The following is an 11,378-nucleotide window of genomic DNA, read 5'->3' as shown; positions in this document are numbered from 1 at the left end:
GCCTCTAAACCATATCTCATAACTGTCTTAGTTTTTTCTAAAGTGGGATAATCTTCTGGGAAAAACAAACAAACAAACAAACAAAACAAAACAAACACCTAAATAATGCTGTTTTCTGTGCTAAGATAATTTGTATTCAGCTATCTCAATTCAGGTGAGGGCAATTAAGGAGCAGTAATGAATAATTAAATACAGGAAATATATAAGATTCTTTTTATAAATGTCAGTAGTGACATATCTGACCATGAAATATCATTATGTTGACATACAGGGGTAATACATACCAGTATACATTGGTTTCGGTTAATCCTGAAGTACTGATGGCTGAAGGCATAGGATATAATTCTACTATAGGACATTCATTTTTGGGTCTTCTTAAAAAATTGTGTTATCTTTAGACAAAATCAAATTGCTACATGTCCTTAGAGTTTGAAGTGTCTAAGGAGTTGCAACATTGTGATCATAGAAAAATAGTAAATAAGTAATTGTAGATTTCCAAGCTTAATTAAAGTGAAAATGCATTGTGCTAAGGAACAATGGAAAAAACTTACAGTTTTGTTACAGTTTTGTTTAGCAGAAGCTCACACAATAAATTTTATCTGCAAAGTATGTGTACTTCTGAATTCCATACCTAGTCTTTAAAGCAAGGTAACATAATAACAGCATGATAAATACTTTTATATGATCTGTCTCTCTAAACAGACTCAAAAGCCATCCAGATGGGTAATGACTGGCATTAGTCATGTATTCTTTATAGTCTTAGCCTTCTGGAAAATTTCATCCATTTGTTATTTTACTATGCATAATCTGAAAGCTATGAAAATGTAGGCACTTCTTTGTTTGTTACAATCCAGTTACATCCAAGTATTCATAATGCATATCCAACTATGCTGAACAGTGTTAAGGTCACATTTATATCAGGTAGGATGTTAAGGTCATGTAAAGCAGATAGACAGGCACATTAGACCATTTCCACAGAAGCTAGGGTCAGCCTACTACACCTCTGAATAAAATTATGTACACAATTTGACCTTTTTTTTTTTTTTTTTTCTTTTTCTTTAACAGAGCATATTTGTTATAAAAAAATTAACAACAAACAGAAGAATATAGCGAGCCAGGCTTTTGATTTCTATTCAAGTATACCCTCAGGAAAAGCGTATGAAATAAAGAAAAATCCAGCTATTACCTGACTACACTTTCAGATCTTCAGAGTCTTAGATATTTTTTTAATGAGAATACTACTCAGACATTATTAGTATTATTTAATTTTACAGAGAATAAAATGGCCAACATAAGAACAAAGCTTCATTCAGTTAGGGCAAAAAATAAACAGATTTTTTTTTTTTTTTTTTTTTTTACACAAGGAGAAAAATAAGACAGACAAACAATGAAAGAAGAATGAGGAGAATGTAGTTGAAAGTACCTCTCCAAGTTGTATCAGAAGCATTCACAGAGTCCTAGGACTAGAATATGGCACTTCTCAATTTTAAAATCCTATTCAGTCTCATATCAAACATGTCAAACAACAATAAAAACAAAATAAACAGAAGGGATACAGTCATTCTTCTTTCAAACAATCTAACACAGATAAAAATAGAGAATATCCCAAATGTGTAAGTATAATCCTATTGAAAGAGTTGTCCTACTTTTTTGTGGTTGTTTTTGGAAAAAATCTTCAATATAGATAGCATGTATTCACAAAAACCTAGTGACTCTGCCTTAATATGAATGAATGATTTATAAATGTTAACTGTAGGGTTTTTTTGTTTGTTTGTTTTTGTTTTTTTTCTGAAAATGCGCTCATGTAACTCCAAATGTTTTCCTTGTTCTCAGCTAGAATACAAGAAAAAGAAACATGGCCTTTGTCCATGGAAAGAGTAAGACTTTTTCAACATGTATGTATGTCACCTGCTCCTTCTGACATACAAAATTAACAGTTAAGTGTTATTTAATGGACAATGGGTTAAAAATGGTTAAAATTCTTCTATGATACTATACTAGATAAAGGTGGTGGGTGACCACACACCTACTACTGGGCACAGCTGAGTCCAGCAGCCAAGTTGGAGGTTCTTCTAGGAAAACATATTTAGTAAAAGAGAAAACATATTTAACAAGAAAGATAAAACATATTTTAAAAAACGGATAAAGCAAAGAGAGATGGGGACTATATATAAAATCGTTTTTTTCCAATTGAGTCTATTTTGCCTATGATAGTGATAAGTTAGTGTCCTCCCCATTTTTATCTTGATCCATGACCTTTTCACTACATTTTCTTCCCTATCCTGTTGAGGAAGGGGAGTGAAAGAGCAATTGAGTGAGTGTCTTACTGCTAGTCAAAGTCAACCCATTCGGATACCAGTAACATTACAAAAACATCTTAACATCCTTACAAAGCTATTCTTTATGTGTAGGCATCATTGTATGTTCTAGTCCAAGTTTGTATTTTAAAGATCTTTTTGTACTTTCTGAGAGTTGGAAATGTTTCTAGCTACAGAAATGTAGACATAATATAAGTGTATGTTGGATTTAATATTACTGTAGTTGGAAGCCTGGATTTATGCTTCTGCTTTTAGAAGTAATAATTGTATAGATAGTCACTTAACTGAAATAAGAGGTCTAAACCTTTTCTATAGTGCCTCAGATAGTTTACCAATTCGACTGACGTCTGTTTTACATTCTGTATAGTGTATGATTGGACCTCTAACTCCTATATTGTTTATGTTTCACTTGGAGGAAGATGTCTGAATCTGGAGATTCACACATGGATATTCATAGAGATTCAAACATAGGCTTACTCCAAGGCTTGAAATGAAGCTTAACTATGGGACACAGGATTTCTGTATAGAAAAGGTGAAGCAGTAATTGAAGAAGATAAAGCACGGCTTGATGCATGTCTACATATGAAAGAGGACCGATCAACATAAACAGAAAGGCAAGCAGACACTTTTTCAGAAAGCAAAACCAGGGTAATCTTAATTTTTTCCTTTTTTTTTTTTTTTTTTTGTCTTCGGGAGAAAACAGTGTCTCATTCAGTGTCTGAAGAATATCGTTCTGTACATTTTGAATATAAAGTTACAGCTTCTCAGCACATTAGGTCTCAAACCTGATCTTTTGATAATGACAGTAGGGAGTAGTTTGTAATGGATTCTGAGCACAAGAGATCAGTGTTATTAACCAAGTATACTGTAGCTTAACTACAAAAGAAAGAGGGAATTATGAAAGTCGCTACAATATTTTAATGACTTTTAAAATTGTGTTTGTAGAATGACACATCTATAATTAAGAATGCTGAGACTTCCAATTCTAGTCAGAGTTACAGGAAGATTCCATTAGCAGCCTAAAAAAAGAATGCAATATTTATATTCTCACAAATAAAATATTAAAACAATTTGACATATAGCATTTGCAGTATGACTTGTCTTCTGTTTTCAAAATGCAATACAGATTAAAAAGAAGAAAATCCTTAATCAAGTGCTGTCCTGAATAAGTTTCTATTTTGTTTCTTTGTTCTTTGTTCAGATAAGCCAAAAATAATTTTTCTGAAATTATCAGTTTCCTCTGTGTTTTTGTTTAATTCTAGTAGGCAGCTAATTACCACAAAGCTGCTGGCCTGTTTCAGTCCTAATAAGATGAGTGAGTCAGAAGGGTAAAAGTGAAAAACTTATGAGTTTAGATACATACAATTTAACAGATAAATTGAAAAGTGCACAAGTAAAATGAATCAAAATAAGAAATTCAGTCAACACTTCCATTGGCAGGGCAGATTTTTAGCCATTTTCAGAAGAGCACATTACACAGTGGTTACTTGGGAAGACAAACAGATTAGCTCCAAACATTATCGTAGAGTCACAAAATAGCTGAAGCTAGAAGGGGCATCAGCTAGAAGGAGGTCAACTGATGCAATTTCTGTTTCAAACAGAGACACCTAGAGCAGGTTACTGAGGACCAGGTACAAGTGGCTTTTCAGTATCGCCAAGGAGAGAGATTCCACAACTCTCGTGGTCAACCTGAGCCAATGTTTCATCACCCACAGAGTAAAGAAGAACTTTGTGATGTTTAGAAGGTACCTCTTCTATTCCAGTTTGTGCCCATTAAGTCACATATCCATATTTGTCACAATATGGATATGTGGGTAACATTTATCTTACTAAGTGTACAAACCTGTATGACAGAGACCTATATCTGAGCTTGTTGAATTTGTTGCTCTGAAGCTACATAGTAGCAACCTATGTAGCAACCTAAAGTAATGCCTCCTGTTATCGATAAAATAATGGACCAAAGGTTAAGGAGCCAATAATTGAATTTATTGATTATAATGAGCAAAGAACAAAGAGGCAATGCAGCGCTGGGCGACAGGGGACTCTGCGTTCCACCAACTGCCGCAAAGTTTTAACCCGTACGCGATCCTTTTATGCATTTCATCTTCAGTATTCGCGTCCTCCCCCGCATTCCTACTGTGGCGTACTCTGCGCATGATCTGGCTGTTGCTAGGGGGTCTTATCTTATCCTGCCTTCTGGTGGTCGTACGGGCCTCATACCCTCTCCTTAACCCCGACTGGTGGTTTCCCTTTTATGGTATGCAAGTTTCCTGCTGTGTGAGGAAACAATTGTTGTTCCTGCATGGCTGCTAACTTGCTGGCTGATTGATATTCAATACAGGGCAAAGGTCATCCTGAGCAAGGCAGGCAAACAGGGGGAAGAGAGATACAGCTCGGGACAAACATTCCTACTTTTTAACACTCCTATTCATTTCCATGGAAGCTCCACAAGCTACAAAGAACACAGTGACATTATTTGATAGATAAAATTCTCAGCCACAAAATTTTATTTTTCAACACAGTCATCACAATTAGCTATGCATTTTCAATGGCAATGAACAAGAGCCTGCATATCTCACTCATAAAAATCTGCACTAGCACGAATGAAACAATTTCACTGTCATGACTGCAAAAACACGTCTCTCTCCAATTTTTGGAGGGAGATGAGGTTCTTTTAATATTCGTATACCCGGCGTGAGATTAAGAAACAGCGGTTCAAATGTTAGTCCAACCACCTTATTATAAATCCTAATCAGGGAGACGGGGAATGGAAGGAGGACGATAGAAAAGCTAGGAAAAAGCAAGAATCACGTAAAGCAGGGATAGTCACCACCAGGATCCAGCAGAGATCCCGTTGCACGACGTTTCGAAGGTCCGAGGCAGAAGCAGCAGGGGGGGAGAGCAGCAGCATGGAAGGCCTGGGGCAGCAAGCAGGTAGCAGGAGGCAGTCGCAGAGCCAATCCGGGGGGAAGCAGCAGGACTCAGGTAGCAGGCCCAGGAGAGTCCATCAGCATGCAGGAATTCCGTAGTGAGGAATCTGATGGCAGACACCTTTGTTCTTCTTCAGCATCGTGGTAGAGCGCACAGCAAGTCCAAGAGGGAGAGAGAGGCTTCTTCATGAGGAATCTGTTGCCAGAAAACCTCTGTTCTTCTCGATTGTAGGTCCCCATTTTATCCTTCTTCTCTTTCTGCCTACGCGACATCCCTGGGTGCTTGAGCAAGAGTGAGTGAGTACACCCTGAGATGGCCATCTTCCTCGAGATAAGCCCACACAAAAGAACGCTTCACGGCCATTAAGCTGCAGCTTATCTCTTTCATTGCCCCTGGCCTTGTCCATCTGTGCCCCCCAGACAAAGGATTTCACAACCCTTGCCCAGGACTTGTCCATCAAAGTTCTTCAGACAAAGAATTTCTCAACTCCTGCCCAGGACTTGCCTGAGCTTGTTCGTCTGTGTCTCAGCAAGCTTTGAGACAATGATGTAAAAGTATAATCTCTTACAACACACCACCTACCACTGTGCTTACACTCCTTCTTTGGTCTCCATAAACAAACAAAACAAAACAAAAAAACAAAAAAACAAACAAACAAACAAACAAAAAAAAAACTGAAAGAATTCTGTGAGCAAGCTCAGCCTTTACTACTACCACTGCCATTTGCTTCAGATATCATGGGCTAACATAATAAAATAGGAGACTTCATCTTTTGATCAGCCCATGTAGATTTATAGTAAGTGGAGAAAGTCACTCTTTAGAATGTGAGTTGCTCTGTCCTTATGAAGATCTCTACTACACAGATCCCTTTCTTCAAGTGACTGAATGTGCTATATAGATACGAGCTGTCTGATGCCTTTAACTTAATTTCAAAATAAATAAGATTTAGTGCTAAAATTCTTTTGGTATATTTCATAGACTTCTGTATCAACTAGTAGACAGAATTTCTAATAAATGTCACAGTCATGTTTACAGAGAGTGACTGTAGATTTATGGAAGAACAAAATATTAATTATTACTAATTTAGAGGTGACTTCATGTATGTAACCAAATTCAAATTTATTCTTCTCCTGCATTTATGAGATCTACTGCATTACAAATTCTAAATTGGAACACCAGAATCCATAACCTGCACCTATTCAAGTTTGTTGTTATCTACCTGATGCCAATACACAGCAAATAAATAAATGAATCTGTAATAGATATGTATGTGTGTGTATATATATATATATTTCTCACTCTACAGTTCCTATTGTAATCCATAAAATTATAAATGTTTGCTGGACAGATTTGCTGATCTCTGTTTGGAGGCCTGTTTTCTGTTTAGCGATACACTTCATGTTTATCATTTGGATTTTTAAAAATCACCTATATTTTCCAAAGGCCAACATTTACAAAATCTCTAATCAGAATTCTGAAACTTTTTTTCATTGTTTTAAATGAAATTTACTTTCCTAATGGCTGAGGATATTATGTCTTGTACTCATTTAGATATAATGATCATTCTGACATAGTCAGTTGTCTTTTCATTAATTATTTGATTGTAATAAATAAGATATTTGCCCTTATTCGTTTTACATGTCTTTGTTCTGGAGGCATAAAACTGACTTTTCTCAGTCTTTGTAATAATGAATTATCCAATTGATACATTATTTTTACCAACAATAGGAAAAAAGATGCTTAAGAACAGTGTATGGAATATTGAAATATCAAAAAAACAAATTAAATAATAAGTTGGTATTAGGACAACCTAGAATAATCAGCAAATAATCTTTAAATTAAAATCTTTCTCAGTATTTTGTTGTCTTTGTTGTTGTTTCTGTTTTTAGAGGAAAGAATTTGTAGAATTAAATTTAAATTAATTAAATATATTTATGTTATAAATAAAGCTTGGTTAGGAACATAATTTATTATAACATTATTTTATCCCAGGTATTGTATTAAATCTTAATTGTTTGAGTGCACAACTGAACTGTTTACCACTGAATTCCTCTAAGTAATGATTTCTGCAGTTGCCATTTTAATCTGTTTTAGATATTCACTAGTTGTTCATTCATTTAGTCTTTTAATACTTTGCATTTATAAGTTCTTCAGAAGCAAAAAGGAGTGTATCCTGGTGTTACTCAAAAATGCAGGTATTCCATTCTGCAAACAGAAATTCATCTCGTATCAGAGCTCCATGTCACCTCTTTGGACCTCTTCATAGTCATGACATAGTCATAACATAGTCTTATTACTATGCAAAACCAACATTTCTTTCTTCCCAGTGGACTCATCCTTTTTACTCTTCTTGGATACAGTGTTGCCTTTCTTCCAGTTACCAGAGACTTTACCTAGTTGCCATGACTTACCAAATATAATTGAGAGTGTCTTGGAGACTGTAACAGCCAATTCCTTCAGGATACTGGGATGCATCCCATTGGGACCCATAGACCTGTGGATGTTCAGGTTGCCCAGGTGTTCACAAACCTGATCTTTGCTTAGAGCTGGAGAGATGTTTCTTCCTCAGTCTCCTACTTAGTTCATACCCCTTTTCCATTTTTACTCCCTGTTCTTTGAGCATCCTTCAAAATTGCTCTTGCTGGAGTCAGTCTTTCACTCACCTTTTCTCCATTTCCATCCCTTGTTGGGAAGCTTCTTTATAGTTTGCATCTTCCACTGTGATTAACAGGTTGTTTATGCTTAAGCTACTCCTATTATGACACCAAGATGAGCGATTCAGTCATTAATGACACCAAGCTGAGCAGTGCTGTCAATACATTGGAAGGAAGAGAAGCCATCGAGAAGGACCTCGACAGGCTGGAGAAGTGGAGAAGTGGGACCATGAAAATCTAATGAGGGGCAATCCCAGGTATTTATAAAAACTGAAGGAAGATGTCCTTGAGAGCAGCCCTGAGGAGAAGGACTTGTGAGTCCTGGTAAACAAGAAGCTGGACATGAGCCAGGAATGTGTGCTTGCATCCCGGAAGGCAACTGTGTACTGGGCTGCATTAAAAAAGGGTGGCCAGCAGGGAGAGGGAGGCAATTGTCCCCCTCTACTGTGCTCTTGTAAGGCCCCATCTGGAGTACTGCATCCAGGCCTGGGGCCCCCATCACAGGAAGGACATGGAGCTCTTGGAACTGTTCCAGACGAGGGCCACTAAGATGATCAGAGGGCTGGAGCACCTCTCCTGTGGGGAAAGGTTGAGGAAACTGGTATTGTTTATGAGAAGAGAAGGCTCCAGGGAGACTTCATCATGACCTTCCAGTACTTGAAGGGAACATATAAACAGGAAGGCGAATGGCTGTTTATGAGGGTGGATAGTGATAGGACAAGGGGGAATGGTATTAAACTGAGACAGAGGAGGTTTAAGTTAGATATTAGGAGGAAGTTTTTCACACAGAAGGTGGTGACACACTGGAACAGGTTGCCCAAGGAGGTTGTGGATGCCCCATCCCTGGAGGCATTCAAGTCCAGACTGGATGTGGCTCTGGACAGCCTGGTCTAGTAGTTGGCAACCCTGAACATAGCAGGGGGGTTGAAACTGAATGATCTTTGTGGTCCTTTTAAACCCAGGCCATTCTATTATTCCATCATACTCCTGTACTCTTATAACTAAGTTACTTCTTTATCTTGAGGGGTTAATTTAATTTTGTAAGCTAACACTACTGTCATCTTGGCTCAACTCAAGTCAGCTGCTAGACAGAAAGCTCCTAAATAAGATTCCTTCTGAAAGCACTAAATATATTCAGGGAAAGCAATCTTATATCCATGTCTTATTTTTATAAATTCTCTAAACAATCACATTCATCCAGCAATTATGGGGGAGAGGGGGGGTGGGGGGAAGTATAAGATTTTTTTTTTTTTTAAAGAGAATAAAGTGGCAAGACTGTAGCTTGTTGAAGTGATATGCTACAACTGCCCCTGCACTAAGTGATTATTTATTTATTTATTCACTTACTTATTTTTTGACATGCTTAACTTCTTTGGCCAGTGCAAGTGAAAAAATTTTCACACAAATACTTCATCTCGATATTCTTCATTTACCTTAGCATTTGTAATTGGTTGATTCTTCAAAAGAATTGCACTAAAGGAATAGAAATAATATCACACAAAGTAAAATCATATGCAATTCACAAATAACAAAATGCCACAAGAATATACATTAATAATTCATGTTACAATGAATTTATCTTTAGTACTGAATAAATTATAGTATTTATAGTAGAACTGCTCAGAGAATTAAATCTTTAGTCTGTAGCATCCGAACTCCATTTCCATATAAGTAAAATGTAAAGAAAACTGGATTTTTTTTTTCCTAAATGGATCTTAAAAAAAAAAAAAAAAAAAAAAGCACAACAACAATAGAAACATCTCTATATCACAATATCTTATTTCAGTAAACCAAGTGAGCACAAGTATCTATTTCAAACATTTTACAAACTTTACTAAATGTTAATACAGAAGATTGGAAGAATTTAGAAGGTTTTTAAACAAAAATAGATAAGTGAAAGTAACCTCAGAGCAAATATGCAGATCGGAACCATTGCAGTGATTGAAATATCTACAGAAAAAGAAGGAAGGGGAAGGGAGGGGGAAGGGAGGGGAAGGGGAAGGGGAAGGGGAAGAGGAAGGGGAAGGGGAAGGGGAAGGGGAAGGGGAAGGGAAAGGGAAAGGGAAAGGGAAAGGGAAAGGGAAAGGGAAAGGGAAAGGGAAAGGGAAAGGGAAAGGGAAAGGGAAAGGGAAAGGGAAAGGGAAAGGGAAAGGGAAAGGGAAAGGGAAAGGGAAGCTCCATAACTCACTCATCTCCCTGTGCAGCCAGATCCAGTGCCTGACCACTCTTTCAGAGAAGAATTTTTTCCTAACATCGAACCTGAGCTGGCTAATGTGGTTGCCAAGCCACTCTCCATCATATTTGAAAAGGCATAGTTGTCAGGTAAGCTCCCTGTGACTAGAAAAAGGGGAACCTCACTCTCCTTCTTAAGAAAGGGAGAAAGGAAAAGCCAAGGAACTACTTGTTGGTGAGCCTTGTGTCTGCATCTGGGAAGATCATAGAATAGATCCTCCTGGAAGCTATGTTAAGGCACTTGCAAGACAAGGTGATTTCAAACAGCCAGCATGGCTTTACAAAGGACCAATCATGCCTAACTAGTTTGGTAGCCTTCTACACTGAGATCAACAAGTCTGAGTGCAAGATACTTCACCTGAGTTGGGGCAACCCCAGACAGTCTGAGAGAAGAGCTCATTGCGAGCAGCCCTGTGGAGAAGGATTAGGAGGTTCTGGTGAAAGAAAACCTGGACAGCATACACTTGCAACCTGGAAGGCCAAAAGTATCTTGAGCTACATCAAAAGAATTCTTCATCCAGACTTTCCTTCCACTTCTTAAATGAGTTTTCTCAGATGCACAATCAGCTTGGCTACTGGGCTCAGCGTTGTTCTTCAGTGGGATTGGAACTCACTGTGTCTGGAATGAGCAAACCTTGGCTTCTTCCTAAAGAGTCCATACAAGCAGGCCTCTCCCTTGCTACTACCAAAACCTTTCCACTTAACCAAATGTATTTTAATTCTCCAAGTTTTTGCTGATTTCATAAATGGTAAAATCATTTTCTGCTCTACTATTTGTTTTTGAAATATCCTTCAGACGTCACTATTTTGTGTTCACTCTTGGTGAATGCAATATGGAATTCTATATGGCTAAGATTATCCTCCTTACCTCCACATCGAGAAAAACAATGAAGAAAAAAGGAAAGAAGAAAAATGGAATGACTACTGCATTTAATAATAGCACAGACATACTTCAAATGAAAATAATGGCTTAATATTAATTTATCTCAGAAAAATAAATAAATAAATAAAAAGGCCATAAATTTCAAGATACAATGTTTAGTTACAGTGTAGCAATTTTTCAACATAAGTGAATAAAGACAGGAAATAGTATTCTTTCCTCATGACTGAGTAGATATTTCTGATGTCATTCATCATTCACTTTTTTTTTTCTTTCTTAATTACTTTGTAAGTTGATCATTATAGAAGAACTCTCAATTTATATATAATGCCTTATGTCTCCCTCTCTCTCTCTCTTTTTTTT

This window comes from Phasianus colchicus, chromosome 1, assembly GCF_987193195.1.
Source record: "Phasianus colchicus chromosome 1, bPhaCol1.hap1.1, whole genome shotgun sequence".
In the NCBI taxonomy this organism is placed as follows: Eukaryota; Metazoa; Chordata; class Aves; order Galliformes; family Phasianidae; genus Phasianus; species Phasianus colchicus.
This window is presented reverse-complemented; position numbering follows the sequence as displayed.